The following is a 24,760-nucleotide window of genomic DNA, read 5'->3' as shown; positions in this document are numbered from 1 at the left end:
AGGAAGGTTTAAAACAATTTAACCAAATTAAGAACCAAAAAAGCTGAAGTGGGGAAAAAACCCAAGAGTTTTTCAACCAGGAACCAAGAGTACATGACAATGAGACAACTGCCAGAAGAAAAATACTTTAAAAACCCGCTTGGAATAAGAAATGGATCAATACTGAAAAACACAGAGACCTAGACATTCCTGACACTAGGAAATCTCTCATGTACCTCCCTTTCCTCTCCTGGGATTGAGCTTTTATAATGATATGGATACCCTGAGTGTGATACTTACAAGACTGTCATCATTGGTAGTTATGTTTCCTCTATTAATTCAACCCCATTCAATACCTTTTATGTCAGGGCATTGCAAGGGAGGAAATCCAAGGAGTTTCTGCTTAACATGCTATGTATTTGTAGGAGTGCTGGCAAGGGGTCACCAAGTGAGGGCAGTGACCCGTCCTATGCAAGTCTTCTGGGTTAGGTTCTTATGAAGGTGATGTGTAGTAAGTGCTTCTCCTCCCTGCTGGGATATAGGTCACCATGGATCAGGGTCCTGGACCAGGCTTGGCACCTTTATGGTCAGGTAAGCATGGGTGCTCAGGGGCATTTCAGGTCATGGTTTAGAGCAGCGGTCCCTATACTTTTGGCACCAGGGATCAGGGACCTGTTTCATGGAAGACCATTTTTCCACAGACCAGGGTGAGGGGGATGGTTTTGGGATGATCCAAGCACATTACATTTACTGTGCACTTCATTTCTATTATTATTGCATTTTAATATATAATGAAATGATTATACAACTCACCATAATCTAGAATCAGTGGGAACCGTGAGCTTGTTTTCTTGAAACTAGATGGTCCTATCTGGGGGTGATGGGAGACAGTGACAGATCATCAAGTATTAGATTCTAATAAAGAGCCTGCAACCTAGAACCCTCGCATGTGCAGTTCACAATAAGGTTCATGCTCCTATGATAATCTAATGCCTCTGCTGATCTGACAGGGGCGGAGCTCAGGCAGTAATGTGAGCAATGGGGAGTGGCTATAAATACAGATGAAGCTTCTCTTGCTCACCTGCTGCTCACCTCCCGCTGTGCAGCCTGTTAGGAACCCCGCTGCACAGCAGGAGGTAACGGCGGCTGTGGCCCGGGGGTTAGAGACCTCTGGTTTAGAGCTCAAAGTCTACCATCAGGCAATTCCATGTTGGCAAGATTCTAGGCAGGGCAGGAACTGCAGGAACCAGCACAGCTTTGGAAAGAACCCTTAAGTCTCCTGAATCAGAGAAGCTTTTATCCTCACTGGTTAGTCTTCTCATTTGGACCCAATATCTTACTCTGAGTCTCAGAAAGTTTTGCAAATTATGCAATCCTGTGTCTCCTGAGAATTAGGATATTTCTCTAAATACTCAGAAGTGCCACCCAAGGAACCAGACTTCTGTTGCTCGGACCAGTGCCTACAACGGAGCAGCTCAGTCCTGCTTGGCCTCTTCCTCCCACAGAGCATGCTCCCTTTACAAAAGGACATAGAGAAGTCTGGCCTGGGACTATCAGTCCACCTGGTGGCTTTTTGTGTGGGCCTGCCCTCATGGGATGGATTTTACATCCTTCATTTCTTCTGTCCTAGCCAAACTCCCTATCCTTGGCTAACTCTATCTGTTTATTTTTGTGCGAACACTGCCATAACAAAATACCACAGACTGGTGGTTTAAACAACAGAAATTTATTTTCACACTGATATAGTTTGGCTGTGTCCCCACCCGAATCTCATCTTGAATTGTAGCTCCCACAATTCCCACGTGTTGTGGGAGGGACCTGGTGGAATGTAATTGAATCATGGGGGCAGGTCTTTCCTGTGCCATTCTCGTGATAGTGAATAAGTCTCACAAGAGCTGATGGTTTTATAAGGGGAGTTTCCTTGCACAAGCTCTCTTCTCTTGTCTGCCACCATGTGAGACATGCCTTTTGCCTTCCGCCATGATTGTGAGACCTCCCCAGCCATGTGGAACTGTGAGTCCATTAAACCTCTTTTTCTTTATAAATTACCCAGTCTTGGGTATGTCTTTATCAGCAGTGTGAAAACAGACTGATACACTCACAATTCTGGATGCTAAAAGTCCAAGATCAAGACATCAATAAGTTTGGTTTCTTCTGAAGACTGCCCTTGGCTTGCAGACGGCCGTCTTCTCACCATGTCCTCCCTCACATGGTCATCCCTCTGTCTGTGTCTTACTCGATGCTTAATGAATGCATTTTTAACGTAATCATCTTCTTATGGCCTGATCTCTGAATATAGGAGAGGTACTGGGGAGTTAGGGCATCAAAATACAGATTTTGGAGGGGCACAGTTCAGCCTACTCACTTGGACCAACTACACTATGCCAGCTGAACAGAGCTCTGAGGCCCTTCCTCAAGAACCTGCAACTGGAAGTGTAAACTCCACTACTTCAGGTCACTGTTACTTTATTTTTATGCAAAAATTCCTTCTCTTTTGCAGATCTTTTCAGCTGGTTGGACCACGGATGTCCTGGCTATTTTCACATATTCTTCAGGACTTCGGCTCATTTTTATCACCCAGGGTCAGTTCAACTTCCATGTGTGTGGCCCATTTAAAATCACAGTTTCCCAATTCCTCTTTCTCCTCAATGGCAAGGACCTAATCTCCCCTTCCTTCACAGCTACGCAACTTGAATAAGGATTCTATCTGTGCTGTTTCCACAGACTTCCCTCCCATTCAGTCCTCAACACACAACAACCTGGCATATGCTCCTTCACTACCACCCCAGTAAAACTGCTCTTGCAAATAAAATCTCCACAAACCTCCATGTTTCTGAACTATGAGCATTTTAGAGTTAAAGAAGTCCCGTGATTGGCCCAACCCTAGTCACTTGCTCATCACCGGACCACAACTCTAAATTGTGTCTGCCCTGACCCACAGTCTCTCCCTTCTTTTAGAGACCTGGATCTCTTCTGGTCATGTGGCTCTGATGAGAGCTGCCAATTTGGGCAGACATAATTGATAGTTTGGAAGGATATATCAGAGTTTAACAGGCAAGGAAGGCAGGAAAGAAAGGGAGGTTATTATAAGAGAAATCACAAAATAATAGCACTACTACTAATAATCCTAATCATTGTTATTTTTGCCAACACATAAGGTATTTATTCTGGGCCAGGCATTTTTCTAAGTTTTTAGATTCACTTATTTAATCCTTCCATAGGAGATAGGTGCTATCATCTTTCCCATTATGATTTTTAAAAAGGCCAAGGCACAGAGAAGTAAAGAATGTTTTCTAACATTCCCCAGCTAGTACAAGGTAAGGCTAGGAATTAGACTGGACAGATTGACTCCACACTGATTCTTTTAATCATTACACTACACAGCCTATTATTACTTGTGTATCCTGAGCCAACAGGAGTCCCAAGGTAGCGTGTGCATAGTAATAACATAAGATGCATAGTGAGAAGAGATCACCCTGGGCCTTGTCCACGAGACTTTTCCAGGTCAACCAGCTCTCATCAGCTATTTCAGCCTCCTCTCAAAGGGACATAAGGATCTTTTCAATGCCCTCAGTGGGCTGTCTCAGGCTCTGTCTATCTAGACATAGCCTCTCTGCCTTCCTGCTATAGCACCATGGCAATGTAGAGGGACTCTGCTATGCTTACCAGCTTGGGTTCTTCTGATTTCAGAAACGGAGGCTCAGTTTGCCTTCACCATGGTACTTGACTTGTCCGGAGTTGAGTTCAAGGCATTATATGAAGGACACTCACGATAGCCTCAATCTTGCTTTACCATTCTGCTTCTCTCTCTCCTCCAGCCCTGAGGATCTTCATCTCTCCTACCAAGGGAAGACACATGATCACATCATTTACATTTGTCTGACCCATTATTGATGGAAAAAATTTAAGTACTGGCTCTTTATGGCCTTGGTTTTCGTGTCTCCAAATCCTTTTCTCTCTTATTCTTGCCTCTGCTATGAGTTTCAAAAGTTCATACTGAAACTCAAAAGCTGAGAGTTGGCCAGGTGCAGTGGCTCATGCCTATAATCCCAACATTTGGGGAGGCTAAGGCAGGAAGATTGCTTGCGACCAGGAGTTCAAGACCAGCCTGGGTAACATAGCAAGACCTCATCACTACAAAAAATAAAAATAAATAAAATAAAAATTAAAAAAATTAGCCAGGTTTGGTGGCATGCACCTGTGGTCTCAGCTACTCAGAAGGCTGAGGCAGGATAATCACTTGAGCCCAGGAATTTAAGGCTGCAGTGAGCTATGATCACATCACTGCATTCCAGTGTGAGCAACAGAGTAAAATGCTGTCTACAAAAAAAAAAAAAAAAAAGAGTTGACTTTACTTTCTCTGTCCATTTTGGCATGATATTTCCTTAAAAGAAGTAAATAAGAAATATCCTCAGTGCTGATAGGCGCTGGAGAGGGGAGGGCAAGATTAGTAAGAAAATTCTGAGGATATCAACAAATCAATATTTCAAAATTTATTTTAATTATAGGTGCATCATTTTACCCATGCTTTATATTATGTCCATTAACTAACGAGAAGACAAGTGCTTCCAGACTCTCACATCAAGGAGGCAGCATTCAAAATCATTTGTCTCTGAAACTACAATCTACTTTCTTTCTACAAGTGGACAGCAGTCCAATTTGTTGGATTTATGCCAATGATCACAAAATATACCTGAGGCTCTGGCTTCTGCCCAGCGACTTAAGTAAAAACTTTATGTTAATAAATAAATGTTCATATATTTTTCTTCTTCCCAAAAGATCAGAAGTATCTTATAAATAATTACAAAATATGTTAGAAAAAATTAATGGGGGGCTGGGCACGGTGGCTCATGCCTGTAATCCCAGCATTTTGGGAGGCTGAGGCGGGGGGGTCAGCTGAGGTCAGGAGTTCAAGACCAGCATGGCCAACAAGGTGAAACCCCGTGTCTACTAAAAATACAAAAAATTAGCCAGGCGTGGTGGCAGGCACCTGTAATCCCAGCTACTCAGGAGACTGAGGCAGGAGAATCGCTTGAACACGGGAAGCAGAGGTTATAATGAGCCAAGATCGTGCCGTTGCACTCCAGCCTGGGCGACAAGAGCAAAACTCTGAAAAAAAAAAGAAAGAAAGAAAAAGAAGGAAGGAAGGAGGGAAGGAAGGAAGGAAGGAAGGAAGGAAGGAAGGAAGGAAGGAAGGAAGGAAGGAAGGAAGGAAGAGAAAGAAAAATGAATCAGCTAGGCTCAGTGTCTTGTGCCTGTAATTCCAGTGCCTTGGGAGGCCACGGCAGGAGGATCACTTGAGGAGTCCAGGAGTTCAAGACCAGCCTGGGCAACGTAACAAGACCCTATCTCTACAAAAACATTAAAAAATTAGCTGGGCTGTTGGCATGCACCTGTAGTCCTAGATATTCAGGAGGCTGAGGAAGGAGGATCATTTGAGCCGAGGAGTTGCAGGCGTCAATGAGCTATGAGTGCACCACTGCACTCCATCCTGGGTGACAGAATGAGACCCTGTCTCAAAAAAAAAATTAATGGATTTATAAATCAAGGAAAAAGGAAAGAAGCTGTCCCTTGGTTGGGTTGTGGAAGTGCTATCACATGCAACTCTCTTAAAGATAGGAAGGGAGATGAGATATCCTGGTGGCACTTCAGTGAGATCTCAAGGATGACATGAACGGCTGCTTCACTGTCTGGATTTGGTCAATATCGCGTGTGTTGGAGGAGGGGAGATTCAGGGCTTGGATAAATGGATGCAACTCCATAAGAAGTAGAGCAGGGACTCCAAAAGGGGAGAGTATGCTGAGGACCCAGACCAAAAGGATGACCTTTGGAAGCTTTTTGAGTCAAAACATAGCCTTTCAGAAGTCAAGCATTCTCTGTGGTTTTGCATAGCCCATGCAAGAAAGAAATGAGCCATCTTAGGAAGCAATTTCTCCCCCAGGTTAACTGCTCTGTGTTCCATAGACCCCGATTCACTACTGCAATGCTCTTACAACAAAGGAACTGGTTGTGGGATGATAGGATCAGAGGTAAGTGAGAAAGACACTCTGATGGAGCAGCAGGCCATGACTTCAGGCTTTGCAAATGACACAAATTTTATAGACAGATAGATCCTGGGGCAGGGCCTATCTGATTTATGTTAAAAAAATAAGAAGATTCTTATTTACACATAAAGTTAGTGGTAGAGAGGGGTAAAAATATTGAAACTTTTCTGTCTGGGATAGACATTTGCTTGTCGTCCTGAACATTCATGTCATGTAACCACAAAGTTAATCTGGAAGGAAAACAAGTTCTACCTGACTCAGTGGGGTGTCAAGCAATGGGGAGCACGAGTGCAGGTTCTTTCAGGACATGAGGGGATGCTCAGAAAGTCCCATGTTGTGTAGCTGTGGCTCAATTTGTCACCAAATCAAGTGAAAGGGAAATGAGCCTGTGCTGGGATGGTCTGTGATGACTTGACTAGAGTGTTATTTTTCTTCCAAAGACAGCACAGTTGTTTTACTTCTGTGGTTTGATGGAAATTTTAAAAAATATATGTGACACATACTAATCAAAACAAGATTTTTAAACATACAATATAATATTAAAAAGAAAAAAGAAGAAGAAATATATGCAGCCAACAATCTTACGAAAAAAAGCTCTACATCACTGACCATTAGAGAAATGCATATCAAAGCCACCATGAGATACTATCTCACACCAGTCAGAAAGGCTATTACTAAGAAGTCAAAAAATTACAGATGCTGGTGAGGTTGCAGAGAAAAAGGGACACTATACACTGCTGGTCGGAGTGTAAATTAGTTCAACCATTGTGGAAGACAGGGTGGTAATCCTTCAAAGACCTAAAACCAGAAATGCCATTTGACCCAGCAATCTCATTACTGAGTATATACCCAAAGGAATATACCTTGTTCTATCATAGAGACACATGCATGTGTATGTTCATTGCAGCACTATTCACACTAGCAAAGACATGGAATCAAGATAAATGCCCATCAATGGTAGACTGCATAAAGAAAATATGGTACATATACACCATGGACTACTATGCAGCCATTAAAAATAATGAGATCATGTCTTTTCCAGGAACATGGGTGGAGTTGGAGGCCATTATCCTTAGCAAACTAATGCAGGAACAGAAAATCAGATGCTGTGTGTTCTCACTCATAAGTGGGAGCTAAATGATGAGAACATATGGATACATAGAGGGGAACGACACACACTGGGGCTTGTCAGAGGATAGAGGGTGGGAGGAGGAAGAGGATCAAGAAAACTAACTAGTGGATATTAGGCTTAATGCCTGGATGACAAAATAATCTGTACAACAACCCCCCATGACACAAGTTTATCTATACAACAAATCTGCACATGTAACCCTGAACTTAAAATAAAAGTTAAATTTAAAAACAACTAGGGTTTTAAAAAACGACTAACATATAATAATATGTAAGTGTATGCCTGTCTAGTTTTTTGTATGATTTTGTAATTATTTACTTACTCATTTTTGCACATGCCATTTTAACATGTTGTTTTTCTTGTTTAACATTTTACAAGGATTTTTCTATGTCATTTGAACTTCTCTAGAAACATTTTACTGAACTGCATGGTATTTCACTACGTACATGTGCCACAATTGTTTTTCCAAAACTCCTCCCCCAGTCCCTGGGCAATCACCACTCTACTCTCTATTGCTATGAGTTTGATTACTTTAGATTCCTCATATATGTGGGAGCATGTAGTATTTTTTCTTCTGTTTTTGGCTTATTTCACTTAGCATAATGTCCTCCTGGTTAATTCATTTTGTTAAAAATGGCAGAATCTCTTTCCTTTTTAAGCCTGAATAATCTTTTTTGGATGTATATCCCATATTTTTTTCATCCATTCATCAGTCAATGGACATTCAGGTTGCTCCCATGTCATGACTGTTGGAAACAATGATGCAATTAAATGAGAGTGCAGATATCTCTTCAAGATTCTGATTTTATTTCCTTTGGATGTATACCCAGAAGTGAGATTGCTGGGTCATAGAGTAGTTCTATATTTAATGTTTTGAGAAATCTCAGTACTATTCTCCATAGTGGCTGCACCAATTTACATTCTTACCGGTAGTGTACAAGGGTTCCCTTTTCTTCACATTCTTGCCAACATTTATATTTTAAAGAATACATATATACATATATGTATTCTTGGTACTCTTGTGAAGATCAGTTGACAGAGTATGCATGGGTTTATTTCTGGGCTCTTTATTCTGTTATGTGTGTATAAATATATGTAATAGCCATCCTAACAGGTATGAGGTGATATCTCATTGTGATTTTGATTTGCATTTCTCTGATCATTAGTAGTGTTGAACACCTTTCATATACCTGCTGGCCATCTGTATGTTTTCTTTAAGGTCATATCTATCCAGTTCCTTTGACCATTTTTTAATTGAATTATTTGTTGTTGTTTTGTTACTATCAAGTTGTATAAATTCCTTACATGTTTTGAATATTGACACTTTTTCAGATATCTGGTTTGCAAATATTTTCTTCCATTTTGCGAATTTACTTTTCATTTGTTGTTTCTTTTACTTTGCAGAAGCTTTTTGTTGATGTAATCCCATTCGCCTATTTTTGCTTTTGTTGTCAGTGTTTTTGCTGTCATAGCCAAAACATCATGACCAATGTCAACAAGCTTTTTCTTTATGCTTTCTTCTGGGAGCTTTACAGTTTCAAGTCTTACATTTAAGTCTTTAATACATTTTTATTGATTTTCATACATGGTGTAAGATAAGGGTTCAATTTTATTCTTTTGCATGTGGATATGCAGTTTTCTCATTTACTGAAGAGATTTTTCTTTCCCCATTATGTATACTTGGTCCCTTTAGGAAGATCAGTTGACAGTGTATGCATGGGTTTATTTCTGGGTTCTCTATTCTGTTCTATTGGTCTACATGTCTATTGTATATAGTACCATACTGTTTTTATTACTGTAGTTTTATAATATACTTTAAAATCAGGAAATGTTTTTGTCCAGTTTTTTTCTTCTTGCTCAAAATTGCTTTGACTATTTAGGGACTTTTGTGGTTCCAGCCATAATTTATTTAATCATAAAAGTGTTTCCTCTTTTTCACTTTACAAATAATATCATGATGAATATCTCTTTCACAAACATTTTCTGAATTTATGATTACCTTAAATTAGATTCTTTAGAGTAGAATAAGTGGGCCAAATGAAATGAACCATACATAGTGTTTGAGATTCAAATTCTCATAGTGTACTCTAAATTAGAAGGATTAATCAATCTAATCACAACTGTAATAAGTCAGTTTTACAAAACTGATCTCCCTGGCCAAAAATCAGTTTTCTTCTATTGAGGTCAAGTAATAGAATTGGAAAGTGTGTGGCTTTAGAAAGTGCATGGGTTTAGTGCACTGGTATTATAAGATAATACCAGTGTTTATGTCTATACATATGGAAGTCCTCCATATATACAGAATATAGCAGACTATAAAACCAGGAAGGCAAAAAAGCCTGCTCACGTACCTTTGCTCCCTGCCTAATTTAGACCTCTACAATGACTGGGCTTTCTCTCTGTCTTTACTTTTAATTTTATATACATTCCACATATTATAGTTAACAAGTATCTTCAAATTCTCCAGCCCCCACTCAATGAATCCCTTTAATATGACTCACTTTTTTCTTAAACTATGGAACTTGTTCCATTGCTTCTTTTATATTTGTTTCTGTTCTTCCTTTAGAATGCATATCAGGTAGAGCTGTTGGATCCATTCTCCAAGTCTCTCAGTATTTCTTTCATATAATGCATTCCTTTATCTTTTTATAGAGTATTCAGGAAGAATCCTTCGTCTCAATGTGGACTCAATAACTCTTCAACTATTTGCATTGTGCTCTTTAGCCCTTTTGTTAATTTCAACAATCAAATATTTGATTTTCCAAATATCTAGCTTATATTTTTGTTATTGTTTTGTTGTCATTGTTTTAAATTTTGTTAATGTGTTCTAAATATTCTCACATTAACTTTGGGGTTGAAATTATACTTATTCTAATATCTTGTTTGGTTTGCCCTACTCTTTACTGAGTGTGATGCCTCTCTTACCTGGTGTAAGTTTTATTCAAGCACTTAGTGAGTCTTGGTTGAATAATCATCTTTGCACTGGGGAGTTTTTCATGAGCAGTCAGACTTCTTGATGTGGGGGTTTCTTACCCATCTTGATTTTTACCAGTCACTTGGGGGTCCTACCCTGTCTCACTCCTCCAGCTCAGGGAGCCACAATCACGGATGCCACTTACAGAAAGTTTCTTTCCTGCTTGCTGCTTGAAACAAGCAAGGAGGAAAAAAGAGGCCAGTGCTAAATTCACTTCAGCCTAAAGCTGCCTTTTTACATATTTTAGAGGTTTACCAAACATAGTGAACTGTAACCTAACGGAATGTGTAAACAAACTGTAACCTACTCTTGTGACAATCATTGTGTTTCGGTCAATCAAAGGCGGCCAACTGTTCAAACTGGGTTCAAGTAAGGCCAGTGCTGAGCTGTAACCAACTTGGCGGTTTCCACATCTCCCTTCCATTTTCTGTGCATAACTTTTCTTTTTCTGTCCATAAATCTTCTTCCACCATGTGACTGTTTGGAATCTCTCTGAATCTATTCAGGTTTGGGAGCTGTCCAATTCACAAATCATTCTTTGCTCAATTAAATTATGTTAAATTTAATTTGTCTAAAGTTTTTCTTTTAGCAGATGGTATCAGAAGTGGGATCCAAAGTAGAGCTTCTAGCGACCCCAGGGAGCACCAGGTGACCAGGCGAGGTGCCTGCCAGGCGCATTGTGTTCATTGCTTTTTTTTTTTTTTTTTTTTTTTTTTTTTTTTTTTTTTTTTTTTGAGACAGTCTTGCTCTTTCGCCCAGGCCGGAGTGCAGTAGGGCTATCTTGGCTCACTGCAAGCTCCGCCTCCCGGATTCACGCCATTCTCCCGCCTCAGGCTTCCAAGTAGCTGGGACTACAGGCACCCTCCACCACGCCTAGCTAATTTTTTTGTATTTTTAGTAGAGACAGGGTTTCACCGTGTTAGCCAGGATGGTCTTGATCTCCTGACCTCGTGATCCGCCCGCCTCGGCCTCCGAAAGCGCTGGCATTACAGGCGTGAGCCACCTCGCCCGGCCATTGCTTTCTTGCAGCAACTGGGGATTGTTGGTAAGTTCTCTCCCAGATTCCAAAGGTCTACTGATTTGTGTTTTGAGCTATCCAAGTTTCTTTGTGCAAATTTCGGATCCAAGTTGGGTTTGGAAGTGACGACAGAAACTGGACTGGGTCCAGGGTTGAATTGGATCTGATAATTAACTGGCTTGGATTCATTAGAGGCATCAGACTGGTAGTAAATGGCAATACTGCAGGGGGTACAAACTGCAACTTTCAAATATTTGCAGAGATTTTTGTGTTCTACGCCCCTTGTTTCTTTTTATTGCATGCCTAGGTAGGGAAAAATCATTGGCTAGTTGATCAAGGGGATCTGAAAGCCAAAGCCAGGATTCAGGGTAAAAATGGGATCCTTAATTTCTGAAGACCTGAGTACTCTGCCTTCCAGTTTATACATGCATAAATATTAGGCCTCAGAAGCAGCAAGCACTCACAAAAATGATAAAATCTTACTAAGGGTAATTTAAAACTACAATGAAACATTCCAAGCTAACAACACTGCCCTTTAAGAAAGGCATTTGGAAGTGAGGGCTCCTGAATTAGTATCAGCCAGGGATGCCTCTTGATTTGCAGACACTTATGAAAAGATTTCAATAATTTTATTGCTTTTTTACTTTAAAGACTGTTTATAAAAGGCAAATAAAAAGCTTGAATGACTAATTGATAAGAAAAATTAAATCTGCTAACCTTTTAGCTTAGTTACTATCCCATCTCACAGGTAAAAAGAAAGCTCTCCTAGATAAAGTGTTTCTAAAAAGTAGGCCCTAAGATAAAGTAGGCTTGCTTCGGTTTTCAGATCGAACCGTGCTGAGTCCAGGCAGAGAGAATGCTTTTTTGTCCTATTCCTTAATAGGATTCACCCCAAACTCAACAATTTCAGCTAATTTACAAAGATCACCTGTTGAACTAAAATATGCCTTTCTGGCATTTGACTGCTGTATTAGTCCGTTTTCATGCTGCTGATAAAGACATACCCAAGACTGGGAAGAAAAACGGGTTTAATGGACTCACAGTTCCATGTGGCTGGGGAGGCCTCACAATGATGGCGGAAGGCGAAAGGCACTTCTTACACGGCAGCAGCAAAAGAAAAGAGTGAGAGCCAAGTGAAAGAGGTTTCCCCTTACAAAACCATCAGATCTCATGAGATTTATTCACTACCAGTGAGAACTGTATGGGAGAAACGACCCCCATGACTCAATTATCTCCCAGTGAGTCCCTTCCACAACACAAGGGAATTATGGGAGCTACAGTTCAAGATGAGATTTGGGTGGAGTCACAGTCAAACCACATCAACTGGCTATCTTAAAATCCTTTGTAAAAAAAATTTACATCTAGAAAGGAAATCTGTATTTGTAAGTATGACTGTGTACATTAGAAATGCTTACCATCGTTCTAAAATTTACATAACAAGTCATATCTTTGTTTAAAATGCTTTCCTGGCCATCTTGTCTTAACTGAACTTTCACTTACATCATTTTTTCCTTGGTTTGGTGCAATATTTGGTGCAAATGGTGCCATATTTTGGACTAAAGTCTTAAGTTCTGTGCTTTTCAAATATAAATTTTCTTATTTCACCTAACATTTTCCCTCTAGAAATGCAAATTTGTTGCCTAGTTAACAATTGCTTAGGGCAATGAAACAGGTAATTAGAAGAATGATAGTCTGAATGTGGAAAGGAAAAACTATTTAAAAGCTGACCAATAAGAATCCTTTATGGAAGCTATAAGATCAGCTTCTGTCCATTTGTATGTCTATATGTGTATATGATAATATTTGATAAATATGACTAGCTTTTAAATTGTTGGTAACATAGGAATGGCTTCAAAATTGTCAGTTAAATACAATTCAATACTTGCTTGAATTGACTGTGAGCTTATGTTTTTGGTTCTGAGCCTCTAGATACAGGGGTCTGGATAGGTTGCCATGGTGAGACCTAGCCCAATAGCTACAAGGTAGAATCAAGCCCAATATGGCACCTTCTTTCCTGCCTTAGCTTTGCCTCTTGGCTACTCTGGGAGGGACTGGATCCTCCAGGCATCCTCTTCACAGCTCTGTCTTCTGTCCTGAGCTCTATTCCTGCAGTGTACATTCAGGACTTAGACAGATCCTGCCTTCATAGCCCTCCTGGATGCCACGTGGCTACTTGAGACCCAGGGCAACTGGAGAAAACCATTAGGGAGGGGACCTGTGTCATAGCTTCAAAATTGTTTTCAGCAATTTAAAATCTTTAAATTCATGTTAAATTAAGTAATACATAATCATAAAATATCTGAGTAATTTGTAAATTAAAATATGGAAATACTAATTATTAAACATGAATTTAAGTTATATAACTTGACATGTCATTTTTATATGATATAGAAAAGCTAAATATATTTAGATCTCTTAATAAACAATAATTGAAGGAAACATCTTTCTAAAAATTTATAAATGGTTTTTATCTGCAAATACTGATATAAAACAAAACTTCTTCCTAGGGTTTTCACTAGAAGTTAGGGTTACTAAAAGTTAAAATTATAGTTAATATTAAAACTACTAGATATGAGAAAAACAATTCTGTATATAGGGCATAAACAAAAGCAAGATATGCTTTTGGTGAAAAGATGGTATAGGTATGACAATATGTGCGTTGAGAAAAATAATTTTGTCTAGTTTAGAAGTTAATTAAATGTTTTAAATTGAAGGAATAAAAAATAGATAGGACTAAATGAATATAAAGTTGGGGAAAAAATGTAAGATATAAAACTTTTTGGAAATCTTGTGTGGTCAAAAGGTGACAGATTTCTTTATAATTTTGCTCTTTAATATTGATAATACACTAATATAAAAGTAAAATTTATTTTTTTCTTTTGAACAAGAGTTTCATGTAGTATTACTAAGACAGCAAATATTTTTGTTCACCTTTTGAGTAAACTGCAAAACAGAGAAGAGAGGAGAGGACAGAGATTTTGTCTCATGCTGTCCCTCTCAGTTCTTTTGACTGTTTGGAAAACTGTCTCCTCTCTATTGAAGAGTAAAGGTTTTTGCTTTTTAAAATCTTTTGTTTATTACTTTGTCTAAATAAATGACTTTTTTATAGTGACCTGTGATCTTATTTTGGTCTAGAGTGTTTAAACCTCTGACATATTTGACGAGCTTCTCAAAATCAAATTTGAACTTCAAAATTAACTTTTTTTCTTTTTAACCTCTAACTTTGGAATGCTGCAGAGAGCCCCTCCAGCCCCTGTAGCATCCAAAGGAGAGATTAACAGGATTTTTTGATATGTTAAATAACATGCGAAGCATTGTCAAATAAGAGATGATGTTTAACCTTCCAGTTATGTTTTTATGAATGTATTATTAATATATGCTCCAAAATTGTATAGGTTTTCCATAATTCTGATATGTCTAGATATATAGTATCACTCATAATTATGGTTATTATATTAAATTATTGTAGGCCACAGAAATAACTAAATTTTCTTGTCAATTGTGTTTTTATGACCATTTTAAGTCATCTCCACAGTTGATTGCTTAGTTCTGATGCAGTTTCTGAAAACTCTTCACAAGCATACAAAATCCTAGAGTCTGTGTTTTCAAGGAGGTTCATCAAAGGATGGAAAGGACCTTGACAAGCATTCTTGAATGCCGGTTTCTGATAACTTTAGGATCATATCATTTGGACTGGGTAAGAATTCTCAAAAGTCTAATGAAAAGACTGACTGGCATATAAAACTGCTAACTCAAGCAGGACAAAAATTAATTAAATATCAAGCTTTCTTGTACATTGCCAGGTTTTCATGTTAAATCAGGCAGTACTTAAATTCTTTGGATATGCAATTTAAATAAACCCCATGCTTCAAGTCAAGTTACCTATGATAATCCATCCAGTAAACAGTGCTATGCACATAAATTGAAGAAATAAAATGGGTATTTAGGAAGACATAAGTCCAATGTTAAGTGTGGACACATGGAGAGCCTGGACACCAGCCTGGCCCTTCCTGAGTCCTTATACCTTCCACTAGTGAAAGCTCTGCACTCTGTGACTCATCACGGAAGAAATAAAATAATTCAAAGTAAATATATATTGACTGCTATAAATTGCTAAAATGGTTCATGACCAATATTTGGTTTGTCAAACCTACAATCCTGGGAAGACACTCACAACTTGAGTTACATTTCTGCTACCTGATGTGCCATTTAAACATTTATAGAGAGTTTTCATTCAATTGTCATTTTCAATGCATGTTTTCTGATTGTATAAAAGCTTTCTCATACAAGAGGGTTGATGTTATAAAAGTAGCTAAAAGTTTTTTGAAAAGGTGTTTCTCATGGGACATTCTTAGAGAAATCTCCAGTAATAAAGGTATTTGTGTCAGTGGACAAATTATAAAATAGTTAAATAAGGTATTACAGATACAATAGCATTAGGCAAAACTAGCTGAATTGACTGGGTTGCCTTGGAGAAAGGTATTGCCGACTGATGATAATCAGATCCATTTCCAGTGGAAGACGTACGTTTGGCCCTAAATGATCACTGGAAGAGCTATGCACCTAACAATAGAACCTCATGTATCTTCTGCTACTGGACTCTGATATGACTAAATGCTGCGAGGTTTTAATGCATTATGCCAAAGTGTATTTTCTTCAGGTAAAGAAAGCTTTTCACGCTCCGCTGACTGTCCATACAATCATCAACCCTTTCACAATCTAGAACCTGGAGACTGGGTCTTCTGAGAACATCAAACACTGCCCTTGCCACTCACACTGCAGGAAAACTTTGGGGCCTGGAACATTGAGTTCATAATCTCACTCAGAAGGGCCACTCCAGACTCTTGAAACTGTACACACTTTGGAGACCTTAAGATAAAGCTAGCCAGGGAAGTTTCTCCCCAGAAACAGGTGGCATCCAGACATGGACAGCTTTTCTCCAAGATCACAGATCAAAATTTTTCTGCTATCATAAGACTCTTATCTCTCATTGTTCTCCTTGCTTATGCCTCTATGAACAATGAACTGAAAAGGGGTCTTTTGTGTGCATTCATGGGGTATACTTTCATTCGTGGAGGATTTCTCAGCTAACCTTATACATGAACAAACTTACACCTTGATGGAGGAAGAAAGGCCACTTTTGGTGAAAAATTTTAGTTGTACATTTGTTGCTTCATAGTTGGTCAGAAACAGAATATTGGCCCACTCTTTTTAACTTACATCATAGGTTAAAGAGAACATTGCCAGCATAGGTTAAAGGGAACATTGGCAGGAGACCTTCAGTATTCTAGATGGGCATCATTTGTTAGGTTGCTTTTTCCATGGTTTGGAATAAATGAAGCAATGGTTAGAAATATATCCCTCATAATAGGCTCTATAGCAAATTCTACTGCAAAGGCTATGATTACACAACAGACTTTAAATTCTTTTGTGAAAGTTTTGCTAAATAATAGACTTGTTCTAAATTATTTACTGGCTAAACAGAGAAGTATCTGTGCAGTTCCTGACACTTCTAGTTGCACATAAAGGAATACATTGAGTATCACAGAGATTCAGTTGTAAAAAATTAATAAACAGAACAAGAGGCTTGTTTAAAACAAGTAGACTCTTTATCTAGCTCATTCTTTGATCTATTTGATTTTAGTTGGTTTGGTTCACGGGGATCCTGGCTAAGGAGCAGACTCCAAACTCTTGGCATCGTCCTTCTGATAAACATAATGGTAGTTTCCCTGGTACACTGTATTCTCTCAAATGTTTTAAATGTTTGCATGCAGCCATCTCTAGAATGTCAAATAGTCTTTCATTGACTGGAGTGACAAAAACTCAAGGACTTGTGTGACCACGAGGACATCATAACCTATGAATGACATGCTAAGACTAGAAACCCAAAATGATGGTAAATGAGAGTGGTGCTAAGGCCCTAAGTTTTGATCACACAGATGCCTAAATGAGAACCTGACCAAAAGGGGGCGCTTTTTAAACAAAATTTTGGAAGGTCATTGTTTTGGACTGAGCATGTGTACTAGGCCCCGACAGACCAGACCAAACCAAAATGGAGTCACTCATGCTAAATGTAACATAATCAAACTAAAACTTCAGGGAAAGAGATAAATCCTAAAACAAACCAGGTTTTGTTTTCTCCTATAAACAGGATATTCCAACACAAGGAGTTCCCCTCTACTCTTGCCCTCTAAAAAACAGTAAACCAAAGTCCTTATTTCCACCTCACAAAACCTACTGTTCTGCTATTTCCCAGTGGGATTTGAGACAAAATAAGTACATTTATCATGGTGACAGAGTGATATCAATGCCTAAAGTTTTGGTCTATCTCCCAAAATTGAGAGGATGACCAAAAGGTGAGAATTGTTACATTCAGTCCAGCCTAAAACTGCCTTTTTGGTTTCTCTGTACATAGTGAACTGTAACCTAATCAGATGTGTAAACAGACTGTAACCTTTCGAAACAATCATCATGTTTTGGCCAAAGTCGGCCAACTGTTCAAACTGGGTTCAAAAAAGTCAAGCTCCACACTACAGCCAATCTAGCTGTTTCTGTTTCTCACTTCCATTTTCTGTACCTCATTTCCCTTTTTCTGTCCATGTGGCTGTGCTGAGGCCTCCTGAACCTGTTCTGGTTCCTGGTTATGCCTGATTCACAAATCATTCTTTGCTTAATTGAACTCTGTTAAATTTGATTTGTCTAAAGTTTCTTTTCTTTTAACACTGGTTTGCCTGGCTGCTTACACTGTGTTCCACAGCCAGCCATGCAAGGGCCCCAGTCTGCTCCCCATATCTGCTGGGTCCAAACTTGGAACACCTCCAAGGCTGCCTACATTACAGACAGATGCCTTCCTATGTGTATTTCAGCCTTTGCTTTTCTCTTTAAGTCCAATTTAATTTTAAAATTTCCAATTATTTCAGGGACTCTACAGAATTTCTGATCCACCTCAGACATCACTTCTTGTTTCTCAGATTTGTTTAAAAAAATTCTTAAATCTGTTATTTTTAGGGTTTTAGGAAGGAAAGGGTGTCTGGAGCTTGTGCTTAGTTTATGATTTTGATCCAATCACAAAGGATCTTTATTGAATAATTTGACAAAATCTAGTGTCTCTAAAGGTTTTTCCAAAAACAGTACATCTCCGTTAACATAATAGTCCCATAAATTAGCTAATGCAGGTGGGTCTGACCCTCATTGTGTGAAAGGAAAATTGGAGTTTCAGAGTGATTACTGCTGTAAAGCACATGGTAATAATACTGACCAGGATTTATCCTGGGCTTTACAAATGACCCTCACGACAATCCTCTTAGGCATGTGTTATTAGTTACAAAATTGAGGAGACAGAGACTCAGAGGATGGGTAACTTGCCCTGTGGTTACAAAGAGGGTAAATGGCACAGCAGTGTCTCAAATTGGTCTCTTCTGACTCCAGATCTGTGGCCTCCACCCCAAACAGTTGCTTCCTACACGATGTACTGTGCCCAAACTCTGGGCTGCCCACCCAAAGCTCACCAGTTTCTTGCTTCGGAGACTCAGTGGGTATCCACAGCAAAAGACAATCAGATGCTTTGCATAAATCCTTTCTCTAAATACATGTCTTCCAGGCAGGTGGCTGTATTTGCATGGACTCCCTCTCTCCCTTCCAATTAACATCTAGGAGGCATCAAGCTTTAAATCTTCCTCTTGTTTTTAATTGCCTCTAGCCACATTTAGGAGAGATGTGATCCCACCAGCTTAGCCCCAATTGTGAATGAGCATAAAACCTTTTCCCAGCTTTTGTACTCATCACTGCAAACTGCTAGGCTTATTGAAAAGGAGAGTGTTTTGTGTTTTGTTTCTGAATTCAGTCCGTTCATAGGCCTGTGAATGTGGCACCACAGCAATAGCATCATTCTGCACAGTCAGTGTGTCCATCTCCATCCTCCCCATTCCTTTTTGATGGTGCTGGATTACATCATATTTTTTTCTGTGGATGTCATAACTTACAGTGCTGCTACTAACAAGGTTACATGAAAAAAGCTAAGGCTTGCAGTGAAAATTGATATTGATGTTTCTCCCTACATGATAGTGGTTTTTCAGTTTTAGCTGGTGCTACAGTTTGGATGTGGGTTGTCCCTGCCAAAACTTAGCTGAAACTGAATTTCCAGTGTGGCAGTATTGGGAGATGGAGCCTAGTGAGAGGTGTTTGGGTCATAGGGGAGGATCCTTCATGAATATGTTAATGCTTTCCTGCTGGAGTCAAAGAGTTTTGGCTCCCTCACTCCAGGAATGAAATCGTTCTCAAGAGAGTAGGTTGTTTGAAAGAATCTGGCTTCCTCAGTTTCCCTCTCTTGCTTCCTCTGCCTTTGCACACACCTGCTCCCCCAGCCCTCTGCCCTCTGCTGTGAGTGGAAGCAGCATGAAGCCCTCACCAGATGCAGCTGCACAATCTTGGATTTTTTAGCCACCAGAATTGTGAGTCAAATAAACCTCTTTTCTTTCTCAATTACCCTGCCTTAGGTCTTCTGTTAATAGCAATACAAAATGGACTAAGATGGTTGGCCATTGGAACAGAGCTTTAAAACACAGAGATGCCTGGTTTCATCCTGTTATAGATGGAATTGTTTCCCTTTCCCCAAATTCCTATGTTGAAGCCCTAACCCTCAAGGTGCCTGTATTTGGAGATAGGGTCTTAAGGAGATAATACATTTAAATGAAGTCATAAGAGTGGGGCCTTGATCCAATAAGACTTGTGTCCTTATAAAAAGAGAGCCACCAGAGCTTGTTCTCTATTGCTGTCTGTGTGAGTGCACAGAGAAGAGGCTGTGTAAGGACACAGTGAGACGATGGCTGTCTACAAGCCAAGGAGATAGGCCTCACCAGAAACCAGCCCTGATGGTACATTTGATCCTGGATTTCTAGCCTCCAGAACTATGAGAAGATACATTTTGGTGTTTAAGCAACCCAGTCTGTGGTATTTTGTTCTGGCAGCATGAGTAGACTAATACACATCCTCTCTGATGTATTAATAATTTTTGGGGGGTTTGGTCTGTGCATTGAGATTTCTAAAAAGTTTCATAGGTGAGTCTAGTGTACAGCCAAGGCTTCTAGAATATGTTAAGGCCTTAGGTGGTGAACAAAAATATAGTCCCTACCCTTTTGGAAAAAACAACTTACTAAACAAGTTGAGATAGCTGAAATAGATGAGAGGCATAGAAAGAAAGAAAGATAGATAGATGATAGATAGATAGATAGATAGATAGATAGATAGATAGATAGATAGACAGACAGATAGATAGATAGGAGTTTTTGTGGTAAATGTTGTAAAGAGAAAGAACAGGATGCTATGAGATAAAATCACAGGAATGTTGACAATTTACTTCAAATCAGGCAATACAGAAGCGTCTTTGAGGAGCTGATACTTCAGCAAAGACTTGAAATAAGACAAGAGCAAACCTGAGAGGAGAAAGGAAGAGTATTCCAGGTGTTAGATATCCCAGTAGTCATATTTTGACTTATAGAGGAATATGCTATTTAGGAAAAACATTGAATAAGAGACTCAATAGTATCTTTACCTTGTCTTCATGAAATAAATGTATTTAGAGAAGTATTCTTTGCCTATGAAACTCCACTTGTATTAAATCTCTGACTTATTATACATTTTAATTACCAATGATATTAGGAGTAATAATTTCTTGAGGAGGCGAGGCAGCCATGATGGAATTCTAAAAATGGATAGGTCCTCAGATATTATGTGCAATTTAACTTATTTTTAGATGGACTTAACTGAAACTCTTCTCTACTGATATTATGTTTTATTTTTACTTTCCAAAAAAAGATATATATCATCATCCCTAGATAATCTATTCCAGAAATTCACAATCCTGTCTCCATACAGGACTCTAATCTTTGTGATCATTTCTCTAATAAAGAAACTAAGGCACAAGTAGATTAAGAAACTAGTCCAAGGGTGGCAAATAGAAGGTCATCTTATATGGCAGCTTGATTACATAGTGGTGATCCCTTGGAGTATTATTGAGATGGATTCTGAGTTGTAGCCAGCTACAAAATGTCAGGATTAATTATGATGCCTGTCATGAACGTGGGAGGGAGTACATGTATCCCATGCTTTGTATTTCTAAATTCATCCACTATTACTTAATTGCATTCAGGAGCTGAATTGAGATTTATTTACCACTATCTTAAATGCTCTTTTGTTAACTAGAGTTGTTTGTTCTCTAAGAAGGAAAAAAAAAGTCCCCACAAAACCACTGTACTGCTGTGTTAGTTTCAGGATCATATATACATGTGGATGGGCATATAGGCCAATCCATAGTGAGAGTGTTATTTGTGTTTTCACTTTAGAACAAGGAAGCATTGATTCCCTTTAAAGAATTAATTTATTTCTAAATGGTAAGTTATTGACTCCTCTTAAGAAACATCTGCATAAAATGACAGACTAATAATACTACCAGAAGTATCCGAAACTTGTATGATCATCCTACATTTAAAAATATAATACCCATGGGTCCTGCTTCAGCAGAATATTAGTTAGACTTGTGTGTAATAAGGCAATATATATGATTGCCAGGTAATACTATAAAAATACTTCTTACCCATTCTGGCATATATCAAATTTACTAATATTATCTGAGCTTTAGTTCTAATTTTCTTTTACGTCAATGTGGGCTGAAGGCATGAGGAGCACTGAGATGCTCAACACGGAAATTCCAGGAACTCTCACTGACACAGATTTTAGCCATGGTTTGACCTCACCGAAAGAGTTCACACAGTTACTACTTATCTTAGAATCCTGGTAATGGGCTATCATTCTTTGTTATTTATTTATATATTTGTCATATGACTAGGCTGTACAAAATTGATTTTACCTCACAAAACGGTAATATTAAAAAAACAAACAAAAAAATCACTGTAAACTGTATTGCAGTATTTTTAAAGCAAATAGGAAAAGGGGAGGTGGGCATCTTTAACAGTGAAATACACAATTTTGTTACATTACATTAAAAGTAGTTACATAATTTTGGGGCCTAAGTCCTTTCAAATGCCTTCACCACCTACTTTCACATTTGCGGAAAACATCTAGTGTTTTGAAAACTTTTCATTGGTACTTTATGCACTCACTTCTGAGCCTTGCTTCCAAATCCCAGGACAGTGATATCCTGATGTGGGCAGGGACAGCAACCCCAGGGCACTTCCGCTCACCCAGAGTGAGGCAGAGGAAATCGTTCTCTGGAACATTTTTTTATCCCTTCATTTGCCTTTCCCATCCAGAAAAGACAGAAAATGGACTTGCAGATGGGGTAAAGAACAGCTCGTTGTCCCCCAGGCGGGAAAGGGAGGAACGATTTGCACAGAACAGCATCTGGAGGCCCTGCCCTCCAAGGAACAACGCTTCCAGGGGGAAGCCAGCTTTCCACATTCATTGCTGTTTCCTAAGGAAGGACAGAAAGCGAACAAGGGAGGAGAGAAAAGGAGCGGGGGACTCCCTTTGTATCTGTGTCCAATATGGTTTCTTTTGATTTTTCATCCTCCATAGTCACGGGCTCCCCAGGGGTTCTCATCTGTTACTAGGCTGGCTGTACCTGCCTGCCTGTGTGAAAGTTGCTCAGCTGCTGCCCGGGATGAGGCGAGCACATCACATCTATCTCCCTGGCATCTACTGAGCTCTGGGCCGCAAAGATCAAGCCCCACACGGAGCACAAAGGCAGGTCTGTATAGAAAGAGGCGACCTTCTTTATTGTCCAAGGCTCTTTGTGTGACGCTGGGGTCAGCACTCCCTCCGCATTCCTGCCTAGACCATGGGAGAGAAGAGGTTCGAGGCTAAGTACAGTAAACAATCCCTGGACCCTCATGTGGGTAAAAACGTAGGATTATTAGTGGGTCCCCCATTTCCCCACCCCTTATGTCTCAATATAAAACCCAGGACATCAGTAGAACTGACATTTTTTTAGACCTGTTTTCCTGTTCTGAGACCAGATAGAACATTGGAAATTGTGATTGAAGGAATGAATGATAGACGTTTAGAGTTTGTTTCAGATTTAAACCAGTATCCACCTACCTCAGGAAACAAGACATTAAATATCCTATCATCTTCTTCGGCCTTGTTTTTATTATCATTATCATTTAAAAATCAATTTTTTAAAAAAGCATGATGATTGTTGGCTGAAGGTCAGAAAGGAGATGCACAGAGGAGAAAGGACTTTCCTATTCTGACAAAATCCTGCTCAATAAAAAGGAAGAAGTCAGAACAATTTAATACCAGATAAGGAACGTTTAAAATTTTATGATGCCGTTTTTATTTAGTAAAAGAAAGGAAAACATTTCAATCAAAAGCATGTACTAAGCAATGAGTAATTACATCCAGGTAGGAAACTCATTCTTAAACCTCTCACAATGGGTGGAAAAAAAAACACAGATTCACATAATCAAATATATCTGGGAAATGCTGGATCAAATACAGCCATAGTTGATCAATGCAGTTCTTTATTGTCACATTGATCTAGATCTTTATTAAGGTATTTAAATCTTTATCAGGTATTTAATGCATAGTGACACTTCAAAAATATAATATAGAATGTAACAATTTCATTTGCATACCTTTTTTAACATTACATAGGATTCAGATTTTTTTGGAACGCCTTTGAGAAATTATGTGCTGTATATGACAAGTATTCTAAATAATAAAGTAATTTTATAATGCTAAAATAAATAAATAAATCTTTCACAACGTCTTACATACCCTTTTGGATAAAATTTTGGCCAACACAAAGAATCTTGTCTACTGGATCCTGATCTTTGATCTTATCATGCTTGTGGGCAAGGATTTCTTTTCTTTTTTCTTCAAAATGTTCTTTTACGGTTTAAAGAGTGAAATTTCCTATAATTAGAACCTCTTTTTTCCCAAAACCATGTGATGTATACTTCCTGAAAAGTATTTGCCATTGCAGAGTTAAAATGATAAAATATTGCTTCAGTCTGCTTTGCATACAACATACCATATGCTTCTCATTCATTTGCACTTTTCTCCTTCAATTAAAACATTGCAAATTTCAATCTCAGAAAAACATTTATCAATCACTATGTCCTACTGTATACCTTGGTCACCAGTAACAGAGGCCTATCTTTTCTCCTTGTGCCGTATCTTTCATAAGTACATTTCCAATATTTGTTTTCCTATTTCTATTTCCTGTCTTCCTGATTCCCCTATCAGTGTTTCTCTGAGAAGATTTGGAAAATGGGCAATCCAAAAAAAAAGGCGCTGCTGTTCCATTCGTTCCGCCCTGCCCCCATAAAAAGCTAATATTTTCAGGTTGACTGAAAGTTTAACTTTGTTATTTTTTTTATTTTTCAAGAAAATCTAGCGTGACATGGCACGTGTTAGTGCCCTCTTACTTAACAAATTACAAGTTTTTTTGACCTAAGTTAAAAGCTGTGCAAATCTCCCGTGTCTGTGTTTTCATTGTGTATGGATTTTCCTGGTCCAGCCGCAGACCCAGACGTCGTGGTAGAACTCTGGAATTTAACCTCCGTCTTTCTGCCTAGAGCTCCTCTTTGTCCCTCAAAACTTCAGAGAAGGCACCATCCCCCAAGAATGCTGTATTTTCTGATGGTGAAAGT

General features: G+C 38.9%; 1 long non-coding RNA gene across 1 annotated transcript in view; it reads right to left on the bottom strand.

Annotated features, from left to right (window-relative positions):
• LOC117980715 (uncharacterized) overlaps positions 1 to 24,760 on the bottom strand; it is a 178,801-nt gene that overhangs the window by 8,348 nt on the left and 145,693 nt on the right. The window contains exon 4 of the long non-coding RNA XR_004672193.3: positions 3,646 to 3,818. This is a non-coding gene — a long non-coding RNA (uncharacterized LOC117980715). The remainder of the gene's footprint in view (positions 1 to 3,645; positions 3,819 to 24,760) is intronic.

The sequence above is a fragment of the Pan paniscus genome, chromosome 5, assembly GCF_029289425.2.
Source record: "Pan paniscus chromosome 5, NHGRI_mPanPan1-v2.0_pri, whole genome shotgun sequence".
NCBI classification, from domain to species: Eukaryota; Metazoa; Chordata; class Mammalia; order Primates; family Hominidae; genus Pan; species Pan paniscus.
Note: the sequence above shows the minus strand (reverse complement) of the source record. Positions and strands in the feature narration are given on the sequence as shown.